Source organism: Bombus flavifrons, chromosome 16, assembly GCF_040668555.2.
Source record: "Bombus flavifrons isolate JBK064 chromosome 16, iyBomFlav1_principal, whole genome shotgun sequence".
Taxonomy (NCBI): Eukaryota; Metazoa; Arthropoda; class Insecta; order Hymenoptera; family Apidae; genus Bombus; species Bombus flavifrons.
The window spans coordinates 9,878,641-9,905,741 of record NC_138457.1 but is presented as its reverse complement, the minus strand read 5'-3'; the positions used below and the strand labels follow the sequence as shown (position 1 = coordinate 9,905,741).

Below are 27,101 nucleotides of genomic sequence, written 5' to 3'. Positions count from 1 at the left end.
TATGAATATTGTAATGTGGTCGAGATTGAAATAGCCATGGAATGGTGAAATGTTAATTTGTTCGACGAAACGTTTGCAAATTTTTACGCTCTTTACGAAGAAAGATTTTTTTTCTTAAGACAAAAACAGGTGTCGTTGACGCGTAATGTGAGTTATGACTTAACCCTTAAATCGAATATTAGGAAATAGAAAACTGGGGCATGCAAGATTAAGAACTAAATCATTTGTTTGATCTTTGCATCGTTGTGTTCTACTACGGTCACTTTCATTTTTCCAATTTTATTTTTCTAACTAAAATATATCACGATATATCTAAAGCTATTATACGTTAATCTTCTTATGTATTCGCTGCTGGCTATTTACTATATTTTACGTTGAAGCGAAGAAAACAGAAGTAGTCCACGATCCATTCATCCGCGGATCTAGAATCCTCGATTCGCAACTCTCGATCTCGAGGCTGATTTATGTATCCCCGAGTGGATTCCGTGTGCTCTAGAAAGATTTTCTCCGTCGATAGCTCGTTCAATCGTTGCGCTTTTACATAAACCGAGGACACAGGTGTTCCTTCAGGGCTAGAAAGAAAGCTGCGCGCTCGACTTTTCATGTTTTTGACCGAGTATCGTCGCGATAGCGATCGATTAGGCAAGAAGAACACGACGAAGAGTCGATCGACCCAGCGATAATTAACTGGTTACGTAAAGTTGTAAGAAAGAAGGATGAATCGTCGCGTGGATGAAATTCTGCCCAATGTATTCCCGGATAGAAAATGAATCGACCAGAGTACTAAATATAAATATAATTTTGGATAATTAGACATGTCTCTGTTAGGTAAATTTTCTTTTAGGAATTTGCTTTCGAAAGCCTAAAATATTTTATATTCGCAGACCATCAAAATTCCAAATATGTGAAAACCTAAAATATATGTATTCCAATTCTATCTGAATTTCAAAGATTTGACAGCTTAAAATATTCTAATTTCCCGAGCATTCAAATATTTGAGATTTGAAAATACCTAAATTCTCGAACTATCTGAATGCCAAATATTTGGATCCGTAAATTATCTTGCAAAATTCATCGACCATAGAATATCAAGAAACTATTTAGAATTATAACAGCGTTTCTATGACGAAAGATATTTAGAATTGCAATGGGCTATTTAGATCGACATTCGTTCGATCTCGAAGTGGACTAGTTACTCTCCCGCATCGTGGGAATCGTACGATTTAGACAAAGACTAATTGATCACTGGCAAACGATGCTGCGTTTGCTTTCACTTTCCATAAAATCGTCTCGAATTGAAACATAACGTCCGAGGAAGGTGGAATCGTGCTACGAAATCGGCAATCGTAGACCAACGCGATGCCAGAAAGAGAATGGAGATTCGCTCTGCTCTCAACCAGCCATCCTTCGAGCTGATTCACTGCGATTGCACGTAGAACGAATACGTTGAAAGCGAGGAGATCTGGATCATCGATTGAATATGTATAAACGTTCTAGAAAATAAGAATAAAACCATGTTTTTCAACGAAAAAAATTTCTTTATTCGGCTGTGATGTTTTCGTATAATTTAACTTCTGAGAATCCAAGGAAATAGTAAAAGTAACAGTAACAGGACCGGTATAAGTCCTTAAGTCGTTTCTCAATAATAAATCAAATTATAAAGAATTGAGTTTCAAATACCCAAGATATCTTAGTTCTAATTGTTTAAGTTACTAACATATTGGAGGCCTCAAAATCCAAATTTCCAAAATAATTGAATTTCAAATAATCCTAATCCATTTAAATTCCCAAATATTATCGTATTTAAGTTACCAAGATATCCAAGTCCTTAAATCCCAATTCGCACTACCTGAATTCTAAATATTTCTAATCCATCTAAATCTCTAAGTACCTGACTGATTAAACTTTCAAAAACCTACAACAGAAATATTTATCACATTAAATAATGCGAAAAAAATATGTTGTTCTCCGAACAAGACAATACTCTGCAAGAAGAAAACTCTAAAGTGATGCGAATCGTAAAGGAACAATGAGATATTATAAAATACGTAGCGACGAGAGAAATTGCATTACGATAATGTAACTATTTTCATACACAACTCTGCGCGTTATACTTACACCATGTGCAAGAGCCAACGAAAAGAAAAATGGACTTTCGGCTTTCCCCTTACGTTTGATCGAAGCTAGACCCGCTAGACCAGCGATTGCAGACTCAGATTATGTAAATTGTTACACATACAAAACAAATCTCCGTTCTCCGTTCGATTGCTCTTAAATGGCCGATTTGTTGATCGTAGCGCCGATACATTGATACGGTTAACTCGCGTGTGCCTTATTACACTTTCAAAATGCCCGCTGTCGAGGAATTCGAGCGACAATATTTTCAGCAACTGAAATTCGGCAGAACTCTGCGGGTTTATTAACATACAAAGAACGGGATAAATCGATCCTGTTTCGAATAATAATTTCGTCCGTTTATCCGCTGCTTCGGCGTATGGTGCGATTAGATTTTTGAACTCTTGGTTTCTTGGTTCTTTGCAAGTTTCAAATTCAGGGAGTTGCTTGAAAATTTTTAATTTAGAATTCTTCGTTTGCTTCGCAGAATTTTAACTTGCACGGTATCTAAATGCCGTGCTACGTACCTGAATTTCAAAATGCCTAAATTCCAAAGACATTTGGTCCCAGGATATTCAAATTCCTAACTCTCCGTTTATGTATCCGAATTCGAGAAGTATCAGGTTTCCGAATTTCTAGATATCCAAATTAAAAAATACCCGGTTTCCAAAGAACATAAATCCATGCAGCTCCTTGAATTTCAAAATATACCTGGTCAAAAAGATACCTGAATTTCTAATCATTTTAATTCAGAAATTCTCGAATTCTTAAATCCATCGGTTCGTAATATTTTTCGCCATCTAGATAACCAGATATACTTATCGCTAAAGGTTTTCTGCAACGAATAATTTAATCTAAAGCACAGACCGCCAAGCGTAACTCAGAATTCTAATCGCTACGATGTAAAACGTCGAAGAAATGAAATTACACTTCCACCGTGAGTCACTAGGGCCACATCAGCGAACCACGTTAACCGATCATTTATATCTCGCCGCGTTTCCGTGTTACAATAAATTCGCTATCGGGCGATCGCACACAGCGTAACATTATCCATATTTAATGCGCGTCTTTAATAAAACAGAATAAATGATTACGAAACGGTTACGAAAGCTACCGCCCGATGTTAGACTCCGTGAAATGTCAATTTTCTGCTCGCACCGTGATAAATAAACTTATTTACACTTTCGATCTTGCAACATTTTTCCCAATCGAACTGAACGTTATTATAATTCACCATGATCGCATAACCATGTCACCATAGAATCGAATATTTTTATTATTACGAGACTTCGAACCTCGTTTATTTTACTATGCACGTGTGAAAATTGAACAGGCTATAAATCGATCGTCCGTCCTTTCGCCAGACACTTTCGAGGAATTCATTAGAATTCGTTAGAAGTGTCGCGGCACGCTTCGATCGCATTTCGATGCATTCGACAACGAAATAGGAAAACAAATCCTGCTACAAATCTGTTCAACGTAAATCAGTGTCAACTGTTTTGGTGTGTTACAAATTTTACCAATTAGATTGGTCTATTAGTAAATGAAATATTCTCCTTTTTCACGTGTATGTTTCACCATACGTGTAAATTAGAATTCAAAGTAATACCTATACGTACTTTAGTTGATCCTACATATTCCACGGTATCGTCATAGTAGTAGAAACGTATAGAAATAATGTCAATGATACTGTAATACAGGTACATATGCAATGACGAGCTAATCGTCAACGGATTGATATGTAAATGCCACGATAAATAGAATGGCGTGCCAATGTTTCTCCTAGCAACTATGTACGATCTTTCGATATGGAGAAAATATTGGGTTTTTAGTGTCCTAATTTGACTTTAGGGTTTGAGGGATTGGATTTTTACTGACATTGGGCGTTACCTCAACATGAATTCTCAAAGCGATTACAGAGTCACTTTCTCCTTTTTGAAAAGGCCGGATCGATGATGTCAATCGTAAAGAATATCGAACTCTTATACGATACTGTAAATTTCTCTTTACGACTGTAGCCGAAACACGTTCGATCGTTTCGGCGACGTTTACATGTTGTTACAAAGTACTGCACGCCCACGTAACGCCGATGTAAACGAGGTCGTGCGTAATAGACAGAGTTCTTCAGAGCCCAGCTCGCTCTTTGCTTTCTTCTATTCCATACTTTACCGTCTTCTGTTACCAATTTCATTTCGCTGATCTTGGAATTGCTGCGCATCTTCTAGCGATACGAGCATTTCACGATTCTCGAAACGATTGTCTATTTTCTACTCACTCGCTCGAAAGATAGCTATCTTCGATTCATCGGAATCTTTGAGTCTATCTTAAGACCGACGAATAAGAACGTTTAACCAGATGAATCGGAAGTTGCAGGATAGTTACGAAGCATTCCGGGGTCAAGAGACTTTAAACTTCATAATCGTGAAATCTTATGTTCCTCCTAAAGGAACCTCGCGGCTATGTAATCTGGCCACGATCGTCACAGAGCCACACAAAATGTATTGCAGACCGTAGAGAAACTTTAGGCTTCGAACCTTTAGCAAGAAATGGTACTGCATTTGGACTATTTGAAAGTTTAACGAATTTCACGCTTCTGTCGTGCTAACGCAACTAACAGCTAACATTTTTGCCTGCAAGCTTTTTTAACTCAAGTTGAAGGGGTAAAATCAAGCCTCCAAATGTCGATACCTTAAGAATTCGCCAAAGTTAAGATTAAGGTTTGGACGACGGTTGGATGATTCCATAGCTGGGTTGCAAAATGCAAAATGTTTTCGCAATAAATAATGTAATTTTTCATTGTTAAATGCACAGTCGCTGTACTTTTTCAAACCAGCAGCTTCATGGTACCGTGCGCTTAATAGAAATACTTTCACGAATGATCGAATGAGAAGAAGCTTCTTCGATACCCATCGTATTTCTGTCAATGTCTATTTTGTCAGATTAGATCGACCAGCCAAAGGAATTCGCTCGAAATCGACAACGGAGGAAATGAAATCCTCGTAGCGGAGAATGGAGTTACTGTAGTGTACCGGTGTATACACAGGGTATCTCATTGAAATCGAACGTCTAAATTATTTTCATTGTTATCGACGATAAAATAAGATAACGTAAAACCCTGTTAATAATTTTCAAAATGTTCTTACGAATTAACATTTTTTTTATCACAAACTATACATTTCTTATAAAATGATAGAAAATATATTATTACTATGCAAAGGGTATCATCAGTGGCCTTAGATCGCTCTTCAAGATAATCTTGTGCGAACAAACTTTTTTCAATAGTTTCAATAGCAGTGAAAGTATCGGAGATACTTAATTTCAGCGAGACACTCTATATAGCAAACGAGAAATGAATTCACCCAGCTATCTTCGAATCGCGAAACATCTACCGAATCTATTAACATCGAATAGAACACAGATGTCTCCGTAAAAGAGATATCGCGTTAGAAACGAGATTGAACGATTAAACAGAAAATCTGATCGGGTCTCGATCGCTATTGGCGTCTCATTTGCATTACAAATCAGTCTTTCCCACTGTAATTTTCGTACCTCCTTGTTCGTTATAAAGGTTAACAGCTCAATTTTGAGATTAACTGATTCAAGATTAGTACACGAAGCAGTTAAACGTGAGATAATTACAAGTTTCGACCGCAAAAGATTGTTATATTTTCTATAAATAAATCATGTAGCGGAAAATATAGTACATATATATATATATATTATTGTAAAAAGTTATAACTTATAGTCAGTTCGTAATAACGATGCCACGGTCATTTTAGAAATCAATTTTCTTGAAAACGAAACCCGCTACAAGAAAACTTATTCCACATTTTCGACCCGACTTTTTCAAAAGGATTGCATTTCACGAATTAAAATATTGTTACATGTCTTCCCGAGAGAAAGCTGTTTACTCTCAGAGACCATCTGTAGAGAACTAGAACTTTGTTAGAAAAACGTAATACTCGAGCTAGTAAGAAGAACGAAATCGTCGGTCTCCGTTAATCTTCGTTGAAACGCTGCTCGATTAACGTGTTTGGTTCGATTCAGTCTCAAGTAGATTCACCGAGGACTCTGACGTTTTCCATTTTCTTTGACGGCTTTATTGAATGGAGCAGGCGTAACGATGGTGAAACTGTGCCTCAGCTGTTGAAAGTCAATCTGAGAGTTGAAACTCGAAAAAAGAAGCTTACGAGTAAATCCAGATGAAAAGCAGAGGTACAAGGCCGGACGTTGCATTTTGTAATGCCTGATTCACGTTGCACGCTTCGCTGTCCTCGAAGCAACTCAAGCCACGTTCACGCTTGCACGGATCATTGATTTAATCTTCGAACGTTTCGCGAAAGATTTTCTCACAAGTTCCAGCGATAAATTAACAATGGTAAATTCGGCGGAGCTACGTTTTCGAGAAAATTGGATCCGAAGTATCGCGAGTCAACCAAGCGAACGCGTATTTCTCAAATTTTCAAACTCGGTTTTCTCAAAAACGAGATCCCCATCGAGAAAACGTTATTCCATATTCTCGACTCATTTTTCTACGTGGAATAATCTCCAGCTCGAGTATTTCATCTGGCGTCTATGAATCTTGCTTCGGTAAGAAAGACAAATAAAATTTCACTAAAACTAGGTATGCAAGATTTCAAAATCGCGAACTATATTACTCATTTAGATCACGTGTATTTATATAATTATGTAATAATTTATACAATTATATAACAGCAATTAGCCAACCATACGATCAAATTATCGTTCAAAAGCCGTTGATTTCGAATATTTATATAAGTGGCGGTAATGAAGTGTAAAGGAAGAAGTTTTTTCTAACTGTGGTTTCGAGAACGAAGAAGAAAAGGGGTAAAACGATGGAATGCACAGTGAGAACCGTTCTTTCCGTAATACGATACATTCGGGAAAGTACCACAATACATTTTGCCGAGTAAAAACCGACTTACGTAACGCGGTATCGATTATCGTTAGAGAGTTATCGATCGCGAGCGGATAGAACAAGAAAAGCGGGGAAAAAAGGAATGCAGCACTTTTTGTACACTTTCTAAGTGCATTGTGGAAAACTCTCACGATATTGGATAGTGTGAATTCATCGTCTGGTCGAAGAATTGCGAACACGAATAGGTACGAGGAAGAAAAGATTCGCGAATATTAGCGATTTTCTGATAGAAGGAATTTCTAAAATATTTTACTATTTGCAGATTAATAATATTTTAGGAATTTGTTATTGAAAAGTAGGAGAATTCGAAGTGAGAACCAAAGAATTATAAATATTAATTCCAATGCAAAATTTCTACAAAAGATTCGTTTAAATCTGAAAAACAATTTTCTGTATTGATTAGTTTTCAAATTCAATTTTTTCAATCGTTTTTTCCAGCTTTCCTGTTCACGTTACACGTTTTTCCGAAGGAGAAGTGACGGTGTCTCGCGAGAAAATGTGAAATCGATACGCGTCGATCGTCATCGCCGGGTAATCAATGGTTGCTGGATGGCTTGCGATTCGCGGATAACTTGGCGAGTGACAAAACTCGGTATTTTTCACCGTATTATCTAAGACGCGAATTACGAGGAAAGCAGAGCAAAGAGTAAGACCGTCGTTCTCGAATCCGCGCATTTGCATATTACTTCGAGTACGCGCGCCTTATATTTTTTATTTCTTTCGATTACCCAAGAAATCCTGTTCCGAGTCGTGTTTTACGTAATATCCAGCCAGACGAGAAGCTTGAAATATTTGCTATATACTATTATGTAGATCGCTCGAGATTTTATCAAATAGAATTTATAATCCAAAGACTTCAGAAAATTATAATCTTTATCAATGCGATAAAATAAGATAGTCCTTCGACGATCTCCGTATACGGAAAGCTCTAGTAATGACACTGCGCGAAATCCAGCAATTTTCTACCCTCTAATCGCTATATCTCCGCGAGCAACAAATTATTTTACATTTTCCGCGATCCCCATACATTAACTAAACAAGTTGCTACAAGAGTTAACTGTGATACGTATCCAGCTACGGAACGCGTAATTCCAAAAGGACGCAGGATAAATAGAATTTATCAAATAGTCTCGATTATTTTATACGTTTCAAGCCCACAGCGTGCAATCGCAAAAAGAAAGTAGAATATAAAGCAGATCAGGCTCGAGTCGATAATTATGACCGAAAATGTAGAAAATAAATAGGGTTTATTGATTGATATCGAGCATTTTTCTCGTTCACGGTTGGCGGTCTTACGCACGATTACCGACCTTTAGAAAGAATGCAGACATTTGAACAAGTGGTTATCGAAAACGAAAGCTAACTGGTTACCCGGTTGTCCAGCAACTATCGCTTCTGGCGGTTCTGGTCTTCTTGTTGCCGCGCCGCAATGGCAATATCCTACTCGATAGTCCAAGTTTCTCTGTTTCGATTCGGAAACACACAGCGAGCTTTATGTAACTGACTGGCACAGTGAAATGTCAGCCATTTGTTGTCCAATCTTTTCACGCGGTTTTCTAAAATTGTCGCGTGCCACTTTTTCATCGTTAGGATGAAATTAACGGCGCTGTTTGTTTAGGGAGAAATTTCTGTCGCTATTATATTGCAACGACTGTTACTGGTGTTGCCAGTGTTGATAGCGATTATTAAGCATGAATAATTTTTTTAAACTGACACAAGCAATTTTCTATTGAAAGCAAATTGACGTGACCACAGTAACGTTTTTTTTTTTAATGGAATATCTTTGCAACTATCGTAATTTCTTTTCTGTCGTCGGAATTCCTATTATTAGTCGTTTCTCGCAGTAATTGGAGTAGTTAGACTGCGGATATTTATGCAAATTCGTGTTGCCGAGAGCATAATTTAAAAAGTGCAGGCTCGTGAGAAAAGTGTTTTTCCAAGTACCGTAGAAAGCACCGTACTTTGGACATTTTACCAATATACCAATTGAGGAAGCATAAATAATCATAAGAATTCCCAAGCCTATAATCGACACACGATAATTGAATGTAAATCATTAGCGTCTGGGATCGATAGGATTTTAACACGAGCAATATTCATCTTTAAAACGAGACCAGTATAAATTCACGAGAAAGCTCATTAATTGGGCTGTACGATATCCAGAAACGGTTTTCATTAATGAAAATCGTTTCTCCTATGGCGGATCGTTCGATAATTCAACAGACGATTCACGGTTCTAAACCGGTTCTACGAGTGTGGTCCAGCCGGAGAAAGGCGTTCATTCACGGCCCGAACAATAAATTATTGTGTCGAATTGAACCGCATAAATTGAAACGGCGAACAATGGAATTTACGCTATCCCTTCGATTACGTGGTTCATTGTGTTCCGCCAGTCACAAAAGAAACCAAATACACGCGGGTATATGGCGCGAGATATGAAATGGGTAATCACCGATAAACCGAAAGCTATCCCGTTGAGCTAACCATTATCCGAAAGCATTTGGTGATTAGAAAGATGAATAATATTCAATTTTCGTCCCTTTCCAGTTTAATACGCACTTTGACAAATCTCTATACGCCATAGATTGGATTAAAATTCTTCGATGACAAAATTTTCGTATTATCGAGAAATTACTTTCCAGTTCAAGAAATTGTAGCTACTATTAAAGCTTTATTATAATTGATGAAAATTTGTTAACTCTCTTTTCGTGGCTCATTCTCGTAGGTTTTCTCTTTCAAGCACCTTTTGCGACACGCAGAGATTACGTTCAGCTTAATCCTTGTTAATAATATCGTTATAGCGTTATTATAGAATACTAGCAATATTATTACCAAAATTACTGATATCAAATTACTATAATTTTCTACGCGCAGGAACCATTATGGTCCTGGTCTGAACCAGCGTGAGCGGGTCGCAGCAATCACGAGTCATGCTAGTTGTATCACTGCAGAAATTTCACTATCGTCGTTGTATTTACTATATCTATTCCTCGTACGTTCTATATCACCAATAATAATATTATTATAATACAAGATCATGAAAATACAATTATCGATCAATTTTCATATTATTCGCTTTTACTTTTCTCCTTGCATGTACGTATGTACGTTTCCACCGATCGACCTTCTATCTAATTACATTTTCAAATGAAAGCCAATTACCCATTGAGAAAACGAAACGAAACACATAAAACCAGTTTGGATAAAATACTGCCATAATTCCTTATGACAACGAACCGATCCTTGGATCGTAGGCGAGGCAATAAACTTGCCTGCTGGAAAAATTGCAACAGGATTTTCCTCGTAAACATCCAGTGATCCACTAGGATGTGTGGCATTTAAATAGACGTTTCACGATGTAGGCTAAAAAAATCGAGAATTGTTCGCGGCGATCCGCTATCGCTGGTTTCTAATTGGTAGAAAGCACCAGCTGCCAGTGATTTCATTCTTTTTCTTGTTTCGCTCGAGCAGGCGGCGGAAAGAAGGCAAAAGAAAAGACCAAGAGGACGATGATCGGGGAGAAGCCGCGCGAGATCCAGTCACTGATTCGATCCTCGATGACAATGACCTCGACCCTTGGAATTTCGAAACTTTCCAATATTTCAACGACTAATTTTTGAAGGCCGAAATGGTGAATCAATATGCTATAATTATCATTAAGGTAATTAATTATCTGATATAAAAAAATTGCAAAAATTCGTCAAGCGTGTTAATAAGTGTGTTTACAATGGCTTTGATATCGAACATTCCGATGAAACATCGATCAGCAGCGTTAGCTCTATTTGTTATTGATTCGCGAGATTTATTACAAGCGATTTGCAATCCAGATCGCGTTTCTCGCGGCGCGAGTAAGAAAGCATTCCTGCTTACGACGTTATCTAACAACGAGAAATCTAGTGGTTCCGTTTCACTTCATGGTAAGGTACCATAAATCAAAGCAGCTCGCGTATTATCTTCGCTATCGAAGGCAATGTCGATGCCCCGTTCTAAATACGCGAATAAATCCACGGGATGTAAACGACTAGCATGGCGATTATAGAAATCGACTGAGCGTTTTCCTTGATTATACATTGCCTAGGAATCGCACGCTTCCGAAATAAATCGATTTTAATCACTTATCCGTGGCTGTCGTTACTTTCGTTCAGGCTTTCCTCTATTTCCTTGCAAATTAGGTAAATGACATTTTAAAAGTCAAAACAGGATCAAAGTGGGATGAACTTTTGTTCGTTGAGCAAAGATTCGATTCGGTGGAGGAACGTCGATACAAGATAATTTAATTTAAGATAACAGGATAATGAAGAAAATGTGATTAAAATATACTGCGAAACATACCACTAAAATACTACTACAAGCATACCTAGATAAAAGAATCTCCTAACGTTCATTCGAGTCAAACGAAACCCATCACAGCTACCGAACTTTCATCCTATTCATTCGACTCTAAGAACCAGAAGAATAAAAGAAGAAAAGTTTCTAATTGCTCTTTCCAAATAAATTCCCCTGAAAGAGCCTACGTCATCGACTTTGATTTGCGCGTGGCGTCTCTCATTTCACGGCTCCAGGAAGGGGAGATGCTCGTTGAATTGTCTTCGCGTGGTCATCAATCAGCGACACCGCGGAGGCACGCTTTCTTAATGCCACGCCGCCGTCGCAGCTCGCTAGACAAAAATAAAGATTCCACACCGCTGGCCGTAGAGGGGATTCCCTTGCGCAACAGGTGGCTAACCTGACAAGCGGACCCTACCCGCGAAAAAATCCCCGTCAGACGGCGCTATCCTGACGCACGCGTCGATAAATTAACGCTAGAAGTGGCGATGATTAAAGCGATCGTGTATTTGCATCAAAGACATTGATACGTAAAATATGCGAGAAAGTAAGTAGCATAAACGAAGAAGTTATTAGTATACGTAAATGACAAGATTAAGAAAAATACACTTCCTTTGTTGGTATTAAAAATTGTTACTTTTGGCCATTGCATTGCAACGCTTCGATTGGCGTCATCGTTAAACTAATGCGATCTCGATTCTCGAGTAAGCAGAGGCAAAGTCCAGAGACAGTTCCGCGTTAACTTAACGTGTCCTTTTTACCGATCGAAACAGCATTTATGCAAACACGATCTCGCTAGAGATCACTTCTAGAGCAACGTGGTGTAACTGATTGCTTGGTACTTCCCTATGGAAAATCTGCACTAATGTCGGCTTCTGTTAGATTCAAACGTGGTAATTTAGAGATGTGGCGTTAAATTTATAGTGGGTACTACCGGTAATTGGTTTAAGTTCTGATACTTCAGGAAGCATTCAACTGTTCCAGTATATTGGCAATGTAGTGTTCTAATGGACGTGTGTCGAGATTTGTGGACTGTTTTGTAACGAAGTCTGCGAGGAAGTGAATCAATGATAAGTAGAAATTCCTTATGGGATCCGCATAGTAATTTAGAAATTTTTGTAAGCTACTGTGTGTCGAACATTATCGTAACAAGGAAATGAAGCAATGATAGATAGAAAGGTAATACTGACTTTTCGTAATCGATTCTGGGACCCGTGTGGCAATTTCAAAATTTTTGTAGGCTATTGTGTGTTTTATGCGAGACTGATCGAAATTGATGAAACGTTTTATGGGGAAGCTTGCGAAAAAATGAGATAACAATAATTGAAATTCTTCATACTACACATCTATAGCTTATTGTAGGACTCGCGTGGTGATTCAGAAATTTCTATAAATCATTAGGTATTGAATATTATCAGTACGTAGGTGGTGTTTAGATTACTCTTTGGTACAGAGAATTTATGAAGTATTTTATGGGAATGCTCGTGACGAAGCGAAGTAACGATGATTGGAAAGAACGACGTAGGGTATCTGCGGGTGTTAATTTGGGAAACTTAATGGCCCATTAAATACCTAACACGAAATTTGATAGTGTCGAGATTTATTGATAATTTCATTTAAGACGATCGCGATGAAACACGTAAGAATTATTATATATATCTAATTCGGTTATCAGCGACAATTAAAAATATTGTCCTACCAAAAAATGTCGAACGAAGTATCCCAAGAATTTCAAGCATGTTGACGTCAGCAACAAACAATAAATTACACCAACAACGCAATTTGGAAATACCTGGAAGCTATGATGAGTATATTCCAGTCATTTGAAGGTGTAACAATGAAAATTACCGATCGATCTAAGTCCATTATTTAAACCAGGATTTCTCCGTTATTCTTGCCAGTATATGGATAACTAATGATTATACTAATTTTCAAGTCTAATGGAATTCTATGTACAAATTACCATAAGTAGGCACGCACATTAATAACTCGCTTGTCTATAAATACTGTTGTATTATAATGCTCAGGTGTTCGTAATGGTAGCAATCAAGATTAAAATCACGGACACTATTTTCGAAAGCCTTTTGCGTTGAGATCCAGGTGTTCTGGACGAAAGAAATGGAAGAAAATCGTTCAGAAAGTTACTCAACCCTGACTAATGTACGAACGAATCCCAGTAATCGGTTACTCGTCTAGTAATTAGTCAAGTCTAAGCTGCGTTTTGAGACAATAATAATGAAGTTACAAATTGTAGGTTACAGACTTCTCTTTTATGATTTAAAACACGGAAAATCTATCGAGCTAACGAATTTCTATTATTATGATCGCTAAATGCATATACGCCGTTATGTAAGAGTTTCTTATCACATAGATTCTTCATTGTATGGTCCAAAAGCGATATTTTAACGACTTTAAACCGATATTACGAGTAAAAAAAATAGCAGAGCAAAAAAAATACTATCATGTATTTGTAAGGTATTAGTTAAGCTTCTATGAAGTATCGCTACATGTACCATATCCATTAAAAATTGGTTATTCTATTAATTAAGTTGTTAAAGTCAAGGTGAAAATTCTGAATGAAAAGGAAAATCGACGAACCTGAGGTGTCCCGCGCGACTCTCAATCCTTCAGGGATCTTCTAGGGTTCTTTCAGCTGTTGTTCTCCCTGGGGATGTTCTCCTCGATAGAACGAGCTATCTGCCCCTGGAAGCACGCAGGATCTCGCGCATGTTACCGCACCGGACTCCCTCACAACGTGCACGAGTCATTCTGTGACACCCGCGAGTCCCTCATCCCCGTAATCGATCCTCGAAACACCATCCAAACCTCTGTGATCCGTCCCTGGATATTACCTTCTATTCACCTGAGTATCGTCACGAGTAAACACTTTCTCCCTCTCCCCTTTCTCTCTTTCTCTCTCTCTCTCTCTCTTTCTCTCTCTTCCTCTCTCTCCCTCGCTCTCTCTCTCTCTCTCTATCTCTCACACGCAGACACGAAAATAACCGCGATTGCACAGAACACGTCGACGATTATTTCTTCGAGTCACGAATTCCTACTGCGGCACGTGCCACGATCGGTTTCCAAACACCTGGAGGCCGACTCTGGATCAAGACTCTAGCAACTAGAGTGTCTTGCGAGCTACGGTCGATTCCATGTATTTTAGAAAAAAGACGATGATTTCGTTAAAAGACGAAGCTTGATGTCTTGGTACCATAGACCATATTACGCGGACCATTTATTACCTATCACTTTTCAAGAACCTTTTTCAGAATTAACGGAGAACGGTAAGAGCACTGGTGAATGGGGTTGGAGGTAGATGAGAATGGGGAAGGGAACGCGGGAAATTCAAGGTTTCGAGTGCACGAGGGAACACACACGGGTGAAGAACACACGTCGAAGATTTGTCAACCTCGCTCGGTGGAAGCGGTCGTCAGACTAAAGTCGTCGTTCCACTGGAAACCGAGTACGTGCATGGCTTTCTTATCCCTCCTGTCAGCTCGAAATCTGTTCCTTCTCTCTCCTGCTCGGCTGGTTTGGTCGAGTTTCTCCGTTGCGCTGAGGACAGGCCCGCTCGTTCTCTCCCTCTCTACGCGGTTCTGTCACTCGGTCCAGAGTGGAGGGGAAACCGAGTCCAAGGATACGGTGGACAGCCAGGAAAAATTATTCGGACGCTTTGGAAACGGGGCTTTCGACGTCCATCGAGCTCTCGTCTGTGGGTTAAGAAAATTGGCAGGTTTCCTTAGAGTATAGGCATTTTTCAGGTATTTTTTTAGACCGCAACTTCTCCAACTTTCACGCGTCGAAAATGGTCATTTTTCGCGACCCACACGAAGATTACACGAAGTGTCGAATTGCCTGTCGACAGTTGATAAGCGATCCAAAGTTGATCTGACGCATAGCGGGTGCGATAAGTATTTGTACAATCATTATGGCTCAATTTCTAAGTACCTAAAATAAAAATTGACAAAATGACAAAAAAGTTAGGATAACGTTATTCGAGGATGGAAGTATTAAGTAGATGTTTAATAAAAATATCAAAGCACATTATTGATTGTCACAAATAATCGTAAATTAGTCCTTTAACTCCTTGCGAAATAAATTAGGTGTTATATGTAAATGAAAATAAAATAATTATCTTATGCAGTACATGTACGTCATAACATTGTATTTATTTAATGATATTTTTAACGATGCTGATTTCATTACGAAAGTACTTTTTTTACGAATAGGAATAGTAGTATAATCTTTCATAGTTGATTATGAACGTAGTTTCTTCGTAGTTTCGAGAAATGTTACCCAAATTCAACTGCGACAAAAGTAATATTTTCTTTCGTGAATATGGAGGAACGTAAAAGGAACTCGTTATCGTTATTCGATATAAATGCAGCAGAGTGCAATTCTAACACCTCGACTTGCTAGAACATTAACCTTGGAATAAAAAGAATACATTAACTTGAAAGGAACTGTATCTGCATCCGCCGCGATGGAAAGTAATTATCGAGCAAGATCGAATTCTCAAAAGGAAGAAAAATTCGCCACGTGTAAAAATAAACGAAACATTGTAAAGTCAATAATAAATCACGAGAAGAGAATAAAATCGTTTTCCTCGTATTAAAATTGGAATTTTCACTGTAATAAATATTGGCAAAAATCGTTAACTAATTTGTCACGCGCTAACCACATGCTCGATGCATAACGAGGTGAAAGAAGAGAAAGGCCAGTAAGCAGATTAATGTATCGCCCTGTAACGCAGCGTAACATCCTGTAACTTGCATGTACAATGGCTCATGAAAGTATTCAAATACGTAACCATAGAAAATTTTTCCGAAACTTTCTGCAACTTCGTCGATACTTGCAGCGGCATAGGGTTTAGCCGCCGTACGTTCAATTTCAGGTATAATTTAACACTGTACAGCATGAAATGACACGATATAGCGGGTCGTTTTCGTCTCGACACCCACTATATTATGGATAAAAAATGTAGGGTCTCGTTTAAAGCAGTCAGCTTGATCTTAAAATCTTTCCCGTCACTTTACCCATGCAAAAATTATTTATACCACGTAATGTCTCCTTTTGTTATCATATAACTTTGAAATGGCCCGCGAGATATTCCAACTTTCTCGTTTAAATGTAACAGCCGTATTCAACGTTAGGAAGATTTACGATAAAAGTATGAAATTTCATTATCGTGACGTTAACGTATGATCGGAATATCCGTGTGACTTTTCTACGTGAAATAAATGTTGATCGTGGGATGAATATCGCATCGAGAGTCTCATAATTCGGAATAAGGGTAGTTTTAAGGCTAAATGCGAACTATAAGTGTTCAAGTACTTTGAAAAGCCTCTGTGTATGAATACAGGCTCCAAATATTCGTGAGGCGTGATTTTGGGATTGCAATTTCGTACTCGAATCGGTATCTCCTCCTCTGCTTGGAAACTTTCTACACGCAGCTACCTTGAGGGATCGAGAGCAATTGAGATATAGATTAATCAGCTCTGAAATATATTAACGAAATCGTCAATTATAGTGGGTGGGCGTGGTCCAGACGTCATAGTGATCTTTTTATTCCGTGCTTACGAGACAGATGTGGTAATTCGAATTGTTGGGCCTTGAAATTAAAAGTTCTATCGGACTTTGTACCTTTATTGCCTAACAAAACTCATATGCTACGGTTTCGTATTTGAAATTACGTGTTTCTATTCTATAATAACGAAGCTATCGAATTAGCAATCTTCTGACTAATCTGCGCGAAAAGAAATCGGCGACGAAACAAACGAATTGAAATTCCAAAAAATTGCAATTTCCCAATTAATCCACGCGAAGGGTACTAAATTCTAAAACAATCGACCAAAAGTTCGCAATTTTCCAACCATTCTACTTGAAAATTTGCGCATGATAAGAAAGCTTCGTTAACGTTATTGGATTGTACCGTTCTACAGTCGCGAACGCATACGCAATGCGTATGATTGATTGACCGAAGAACAAAGGTTCTCGGACGACGAAGAAAAAAATTCGATCGCACGGCATTGAGATAGCGGGTTGGAATTCCTACTTTTCCCCGTGCTGTTGTACGAGAACGACACGAAAATAGAACAGACAGGAAGGCGGAGAGAAAGAGAGTGCCGCAACGAGAGCCCCCAGAATCAGCTGAGAAAAGTGCGAGGGAAAAGTGAGCTGGATGGCCTTCGCGACAATTCACTCGTTACCTCTTGTTTCAATTCGCGCCGTTCGAATTCACCTCCGCCGGCTTTCCGTCAATTCTGACCGATCGATTCGAAAGCTACCGCCTCCTGACCATTTTTGGACAAAGCTACATTGCTTAATAAACGCGCAATATCTCATAATTAAACTGTGGATATTCACACAAATTTGTATTTTTACGAACGCAACTATGGAAATGGAACCTAAATAGAAATTTGTCTCATCGGCTAAATATTATAACCAATATTCTGAGTATTTTACACATTTCTGTATATTATATGTATCTCCTGCGTTTTGGCACGTTCGAGAAAACAAACGCACAAAGATCCTGTCTATTCGTAACTAGACTGCGGGGATATTTATGCAACGATTTATATTTTGATGAATATAATAAATTTAATAAATGGAACTCGGGTAGAAAATTGCATCGCCTACTAAACGTTGTAATGGGTTTTATTTTCCAAAATTTAAATGCATAAAAATTCGCGATCTGTACATAAGAAATTCGGTGGAGATATTAACCGCATTTTTTATTTTCCTCGCGAATATTCGTAGCTGCTCTATGCTCTCTAGTCTAAATTTATGTCAATTTGGAATCTCTCTCGGAAATAATCGATATTCCATATATGGAATGTCGCAGACACGAAATTCAACTTGCTGTAACGTATCTTTAATGAAATACGACCGATCGAAGGCCAATGGGAAGAAAAACTGGCCGGTTTTTATTGTTAAATCCTAATCGATGTAAATCTTCGCACGATAATGAAATTTATGAATGCTCGATCAAGGAAGTGAAAGGTTTTATAGGAATGGAAACTGAATTCTTTCGTAATTGGTCAAAGATGCATCTGTGCATCGGACGGATCGGAAAGATCACAAGGGAATAAGAGCGTGGCGGATAAAGGCGGATCTCGAGCGTGTCTGTTATCGATCTTGGTAGACATCCATCGATCGACCAACGATATTCAAATTATTCAGGAAATTCTTAATTTCTTGACGATTAAACTGATCGGATAAGAATTTTAATTCTAAGGTACAAAATCCAATTACGATCTCCCACGAATTTCCGAAACTTTAATTTTTCCGAACCGATCTCCTCTGCATAACGCGATCGAATTAATCGAATTAATCGAATCAAAGGAACTCCATTTCGCAATTGCATCCGCAGCTATATAGAAGGAAACAATTCTCGGGATACGTAAACTAAAAAAAAGAAAAAAGAAACATGTAACACCTTCGATCACCGAGAAAGAGAAGATAATAACTCATAATTATTCAGGATCTAAAATTGCCCGTCATTATTCTATCAATTGTGTGATTTATTTCAGAAGCGTGTTGATATTCTGATATTATTTCATCGGTGTTATCAACTTTCCTGGAGATCTGTCGACACCGTGATCAAGCCCAATTAAGACGACTGTAGCGTAATTAAAATATCGAGTGGCGTGGCCGTTCTAATTATTACACAAAGCCGATCTTAACTCGGCTAATGTCTGCAGTGTAAAAAGAATACGATCCTTGGTGGCTGCAGAAATCGGTGTTCTGGCATACGACGATCGTATTAAAGCTGGCAACTGGCGGAGAAAGGCGGCCACCCACTGCTTACACAACGCTTTGCTCCAGTTATTAGTATGTGACTCTTTCGCGGATCGGCCTGACGAACCGTGGATCGACAGGATTGTCATCCATCTTAAAGAACGTACGGTGACTCAAGAACATCAAGTTTCTACTTGTAGACTGAGAATCATCCTAACTCTAAATTGATTTATAATCATTAATTACGAATTCCGTATTTAAATATACTAAGAAACGATCTACATAAGTTAAATTTCAAACTAACAATCACAGTAATTAATTATAGGAATATGCAATGCCAAATTTATACTTTGTAAAAACTAATCTATCGTAACTAATCTTTGATCGCCCGATTAAACGAATTTCACACTAACAAATAACTCGATTAAGTTAAATCCCAGACTAATCTCCCACTCGCCAGACACCAATGATCGATTATTGTCGATTCATCGGCTCTAACAAGAGAAAGGTACGAGTCAACGCAAACCAAATTAAAACGTTTCTAGTTTCAATTAAATCATCAAAAACGTTGTACTATCCGCTCCGCGTGAAATTTCAATGTCATCCGTGCGATTGATTAATGAACGTCGTCGTGGCCGATGAAAGTGTTATCATTTCACAATGCCACGTAACAGAGGCCGCCATTGTCAGGCTGGTTATCTACGTGCTACCAGAACTGACTGCCACAACAATACCAGACAAGCGATAGTCTCTGCATAATATTAACGCCATTCTCTGTCGTAACTTTATTATCGGCTGACCTGCCTACAAATATCGTTGACCCATAGAAAACCGTTCGTAATTACCACGGACACCCGCAATTTCCGCCTCAACCCTTCGTTCCGTTCGAATAAGAATTAATTCGCCGGGAATAAGCCGTTTTATGGGGGAGACCGGCGTTTTCCAATTGTGCAATTTACATACAAAGTTAGGATTTCTGTCAGGATCTCTTCTCGAGAAATAGAATTGTTTGTAATAAACGACAGATCTCTTTTATCGATATTTTACAATTTGAATGCTTCTCGTTGTTTTCTCTCGTTGTTCTCTTTCGTTAAATCATTTCTTCGCCAATAACACGCATGAAGAATTTGATCGATAGAACGACGCAGTCATTTGCTTACGCAAGTGCGTTTTGCAATTTAGTTGAAGAGGCTAACATTGAATACGTGCGACGAATTAAATCGCGCATAAACGTATGCGCGCATATTCGCGAATAAACAAAAAATGGAAATAAAAATTTCTTCAATCACGGGGTTTGTTCGAACGAAAGTACGATCGATCGAACGACGAGTTTAAAATGCAATTTACGGACGGCGCACGCGAATCGCCGAGCAGTTAACCTTTGATAATTATCGAACTGAAACGCTTCCGTCGAGAAAAATCCTCTAAATGTCGCTGGCCACTCTCTCCCCCTTTTATCGCAACGTTGCATCAGTGATTACGTGTTGGTCGACCGATTTTTCTCCAATGTGAAGGCAAACTGATTTACAATTAGCCAAGTATTCGCGCAGCATTTTCTTCTTTTATATTACCAAGACAGGTACGAATTAGGAAAATGTGAAAAGTAAAGACGTAGTGTGATCACGCGTTTTTGTCACTATGATTGATATTTTAGCACTCCAGTCGATAAGAGAATTTCGTAAATTATTGTAGAGAACAGAATATATAGGATTGAGAGAAAGTTTGAAATTTTTGCATCGAGAATTTCATGCGAAAGACACACAATTGTGTTCACCGATCCACTGAATTAAACTTTTAACTCCAATTCCGATTTCGCTTCTTTTTACGTTCCAGAAAAATATTCAGCTGTCTGGAAATTCTTCGTGGAAGCATTATCCACTTTCTATGAAAATTACATTGAATCTATATATATATTCTGCACCACAAATTTACAAATAACAGATAATTTCTTACTACGTCGACTCTCTCTCTCTCTCTCTCTCCGTCTTTGTTAAACATTGAAATTTAAAGATACGTTTAAAACGAAAATGATTGCGTGCAAACACATCGAGGGATGGATAATTTCAACAAATACGAAATAATCTGCGCTGAAAACGCGATGGCGCACGTGTGGCCTATAGTATCACAGCGTCGAGCAATTTACCGGTCGGCTCCGGAGGAAAAGGCCTTGCAAATGTCCCTTGCTCTTTTCTAATCATATTAGCATATCTAGGTGAACCGTGGCTCCCAAGAGTGATTGTACAGATAGGCGATACCAGAGGCCATTTCCTTTTATCGTTCTCGTAGACAGAGCGACAAATGCCGCGTAACTGCCACGCGGATATGTGACTGTCGTAAGGGGCTCTCCCACTCGTTTCGCGACACGTATAACCAGCCTCGGTTTCTGCAGATACAGCGGATCTCGTTCCTGTTTTGCAAGCTGTTGTCGAGATCCGCGATCGATCTAACGATCGTCCGACAGATTAATTCCCCTGATTCACAGAAAGAGAATCCTTCAAACGACACAAACGGGTCTGACGACTTCATTTGCCTATTGACTTTCGTGAAATATGGTCAAGATAATTAATGGCGATTTAAGTAACTTGGTATTCGTTCCTAGAATTCGTATTAATTCTTCTGTAATAATTCTCGTATAGGATTCGTAAAATTTGCGTGGTGGATTCCTTTTTAGTTTTGAATTGAGTTTGGAGAATTGGTATCCAACAAATAAAAGATACTTTGCACCATTATTCGATGATAATCATTTTGGTAGTGTTACATAGACAATGGCCTGACCAAGTATTATACTTTCGGTTAAATTAGGATACAACCTTTGAACTTTATATAGGAAATAAGAAAAATAACCGCGTTGGATACATTGGTATTTAAAATGTGATATTTATTGAACTTTTAGATATCCAGGAAAAATGAATAAAAATAAACATCCCATACAATTTCCAATGTGATATTCGTATAAGGAAAAGAGTTTGAAACTTAAACTCGCCTCTTAATGATTCAGCAATGGAAATCGAGGAAGAAGATTCGTTCATTTGCCGATAATAATCATAAATCACCGACCAAATTTGACAATTACTGAAATAGATCCGCAGCGGGTTACCTAAGAGCCAGTTACCCAACGTAGCTCTCCTCTTCCTACACTTCGCTACTTCATACAGATCGCAGAAACGCGAACCCATTAATTTCCTCTCCGTAGTCGCGAACAGACCCGCGCGGAACGTAAGTTTCCAGGCCGAGCAAACGGCATTAAATTCGCGATTTATCATCCTGAAATCGTATCCTTTCACAAAAGACCTAACCTAAAATTAATCCTCCCATCGGGCCAATTAATCACGACTGGTACGTTTCAATGTAACGCTTCATTGCACGAAAAATTGACGTATCGATGTCCATACAAACCGTACAATGCGTCTCATAACTGCAAAACCACCCTAAAAATTGTCCACTTTTACACGGTATATATTATACAATCGATTTCCATGAAAATAATGACTCGTATGGTCGAGAAAGTTTATTATCTTCTCTTGACGCGTTGGCTATCACGGTGGCCTGACGGTATCACGGTAGATGACGCACGTTCCATTATATTTTATAAAATAATTGAAATAAAATAAATTTCATGGACTCAAAATGATCGGTTGTCAGTTATCATTTTGTAGTTACAAAAGTGCAATTTTTCTATGAGATCGTGATTCGAGGACCAGGGCCTGTTCCATTCACTTGCAATTATCTAGAAGAGTATAGTACATTAAGTTGGATTTAATAATTATTAAAATTGAATCGAATAATATGCAAAAATTGAAGGTTTCGAGCGATGTTGCAGTTGCGAGAAACAGTGTATTGGACTAAATATACCAGAGAATGAAGAGAATTACGTCAGTAATCGGTAGAACGGCGCCATTTTCGGCGCTCGATTGCGCCATTTTGCGATCATTCGTAGGATAAGCGAGAATTTCGGAGGGCACGCGCGTGAGATAATAAAAGGCTCGTTGAGTAAAGCGTCGAGTCACTTTAGAAGGGAGAGAAAAAAACGAAAGAAAAGCGTGTTCCAGCGCGAAAGTACCGAGAAACCGTGACTTTTTGCGCTCGATGTGTTTTATTATGTAACTTGTTCTTTCGATTTACGCGAGAACCGTTTATTTCTCCTCTGCCTTCGACATCTGGCAAGCAGATCGACCGCGGATTCTCTTTTCAGAGGCTGGTTAATTGAAAGATCGCGTATCTGATAGCTCGGACACGCGGCGTAACACGAGAGATGGATTAAATTGAACGATTAACTTGCTAGTTTTCAGCCGTTTCAGAGATTTTCGTACAGAGCGTAATTGAGTTTTATTGATTTTATCGAATTGAGGATTAAAAAGGATAAACAACGGCTGGACTCAGAGATCGAAGGCAAACAGCTATGACTCAGATATTCGCGACAGTTTTTCACAAAACATCCAGAACCCGTCCTAATTAAAAAAGATTTCATTAGGTACAAAAGTCTGTTTATTGTCACGAAAGCTATCACCGTAAAGCACGACTAATTAACAAAAAACTCGGAGCCATAAAACAACAGCTTGCAGTTCACGCGACGAAAAAGCGATTCCCTTCGCTAAAAATCCGGCTTCGATCTGCTTAAATCTCAAATCAACCAGGGCAACACTGTTGTAATTATAACACACCGAAAAAGACAACCACAAAAAGTAAACTAATTAGGAGAACGATCAGACGCAAGGAAAAAAGAAATTGCTGACGAAATTGTCTTGGGAACGAGAAGAAAAATTGCGAATAAAAGATTTCGAAGAGGAATAATTTGCGACTAACGATCGAATTTTGAAATCACCACACCCATACCATTATCACGACTACCTTGAACCTTGTTACAATTCTACGTGATTTATAATACCAGGGCGGTTTAATTGACCTTTATATCGCGTTATTTCACAAGTAATGTCGCCTCTTATTTTACACCTTCAAGTGCTAAGTTAATGTCAAACGGTAAGTGTCAAAGCTAATAGTTACATAGCAACTAGAAAGAGTACAAAAATATGAAATACAATTAGATGTGTAATTTGCAACAAAAAGTTTTCGAGAAAGTTTGTTGAGACCTTAGACTGCCCGGCTGGGTGAGACAATTTTGCAAGGACTTCGCCCGAGGGCTCACCATATTAGGTCATCCACTTCACGCATTCTAGAGCACCCACGCCACGTTTCACGATCCTAAATCATTGTTATCAATTAATCAACGCGTTTGACAATCCTGTCGTCGTTCGACCCCCGTGGTGAACGAAATCTAAAACGAAAGGACAGTCCTTTCGAACAGCATACATACGTTTCAGATAGTGGACGTAGTTTCTGAACTATTCGTGATTTCTTAACAATACTTACATTTATCCAAACTAAAAAAAAAAAGCTGAACTAAACAGGTGCAATTTATTTTCTAAATTAAAGATATTGATTGCATTCTAAACATGCAAAGAGAAAGATAACATGAAATAAAGTATTCCTATAAAAGGATGACATATCCGAGGTAATGATACATACGTTCGTGCTCCCCGAGATCCATTTTCTGCATATTCTACATTTTTGTATCCGCGCTAAATATCCCAGAACAAAAAGGTCGAAGAATTTCTACCAATCGTGGCTCATTATTCCCCGAGTACAGATAATAGTCTCATAATTTAAGATCGAAATACGTGTTTCACCCTTACTACGCGTATTACAAAAGAATAATCACCTTTCATCGCCTGTTCCAGGCGAACTGACAAAAAAAAAAAACCGAACAAAATTCTTCGCTACCATTAGAGGGAACATATTTAGAATCGACGATTTCACGAAGGACCGTTCTCAGGACTTTTACTCCGGGCTTCCTTTCGTCGGTAGCACGGCAACAAAACGCTCCAGTTTCGATAAAGGGGCGTTGAGCAACCGATAATGACCGCAACCGAGTTGTTAGTATGGCACGGCTACCTGAGAACAATCGTATGCGTGCAATTTTCTGTTGTCTCACAACCGAACGAATCTCCGTGAACAATCATCTAGTACGAAAATATTCTAAACCACCATTTTATAATTTTCACTTTTTATTCTTTAAAATGCTTCGAGTCAAAGGTTTTCTTATCTATCATTGATTTAGTTACATGTAATGTAAGAAGAACCTATAACTCTTGTATCGCATATATATAATTTTTAATTTCAGCCCTAAACGTTTCTTTGTCACTGTAAGACGGAATAACATTGACACTACACACATAGTCCCATACAACAAGACAGGAGAAATGGTTGTAAAAGAAGGGATGACTGTAGAACAAGAAAACTGTTATCATAAATTTGTATGGAAGCGTGTTTTGGAAAACGAATAGAACAAGGGTACCACTCTCCTCATTTCCAACCATCGTAAAATAAAAGATATTTATTCAAAGATATTATACAGAAGATACAGTCAATTTAGTTTTAATATAATTTTTATGCAGTAAATGAAAAGCTTAATGTACTTAATTAATCCTTAAATATAGTTTTAATTCAAGTTTGCAGTGTTATTTATATTCGATGAAGTGTAAAATATCTTTGCACATATTTTTAATAGATATTCGTTATTTATACGACGCAAATTTTTTCATAAATTTATTTATTTGAACTAAACCTACCTATCTTTTATATTGATAATAACCTGTAAAATTAATAATTTTTTATGTTATATAGATTTATATTTATTCATAGATTATGAATCACAATAACTGACTAAACTACTGGATGTTTCACACTCACTTTTCCTGCATGTTTACAATTAAGAATAAAGTCCAATGCATCATTTATTTTTGGTAATCCAACTGTTAATGAACAAGTTGGTTTAATTAGGCCCTCGTCGATAAATTGTAAAATATCATCCCCTGCTTGTCTAGTTAAAGAAATATAAAATTAAAATAAACTACTTTGAAAAGATTTAAACCTAAGCGCTAAATTGTCCTACAAATTTTGTTAATAATTTTACAAATTAAAAATAGTTCCTATTGTAGCTGATAATTCATAATAATTATCATTTTTATCATAATTCGATAATGGTTTTGAATGGTTCATTAAAGAACAAAATTTATGGGACATTTTAGTTTAAAGTTATTATACCGATATGACTCAAGCTTCTTCTTCCTATATTGCCTCAAGTTGAATCCACTAACGGAAAAGCCATTCTTTTGCGTATCAGAGTCGCTACTTTCTACAGTTACTGCTGAACCAGCGATTATTACTCTCCCTTTATAATAAAAACTAATATTTAATAAACTGGCCTACTTAATTTAAATAATTAGCGCTATTTCTAAAGTACTTATGTACCTTCGCGGGACAGGTGGTGTAACACAACTGCAAAATTATCATCACGCAACATATCTTTTATGGTAGTCTCATCTTTGTAAATATTAGTAAAACTAGAAATACAACACAGTTTCTAACATTGCTTTTAACTTAACCTTGCATGAGAATCATTTCTCCTTAAACTTACCAACTTAACACTTTTTTAAAATATTCACCATCTGCGTCATCAAAGATTTCTGTAATATCATTATCTGCAGCTATCTCTTTAATTTGTTTCAATAATGTTTTATCTTTATATTTAAAAGACGCAAGCACACCTTTTTCTCTAGCAAGAGCTGCCCCATCTTCAGTAGCAGAGACACTAATTACCTGAATTAATAGTTATTGTAGACAACTACTGACTTAAAATGAGATTACCTATCCATGTTTGTGTTTGTAAAGCTTTATTGCCAGAAATCTAACCTGAGCTTTGAATACATTTGTTGCAAGATCAACTGCAGCTAATCCAATGCCACTTAAACCCACGTTAATTAACATCATATCTTCTTCTTGAATGCTAACCTTTCTTTCTAATGCGATTAAAGCTGTAATATAATCATCGAGTAAACCCACTGCATCAACAGATTTCACCTCCGATGGTACTTTCCAGATATCCTACAAGTCTCTGATATAGTGAAATACAAACACAAGCGAT

The 27,101-nt window shown here is 37.8% G+C and overlaps 1 protein-coding gene across 1 annotated transcript in view; it reads right to left on the bottom strand.

Annotated features, from left to right (window-relative positions):
- Positions 1-27,101, bottom strand: part of LOC138188464 (uncharacterized protein DDB_G0284459) — a 60,068-nt gene that overhangs the window by 31,972 nt on the left and 995 nt on the right. The gene's annotated exons all lie outside the window — the stretch shown is intronic.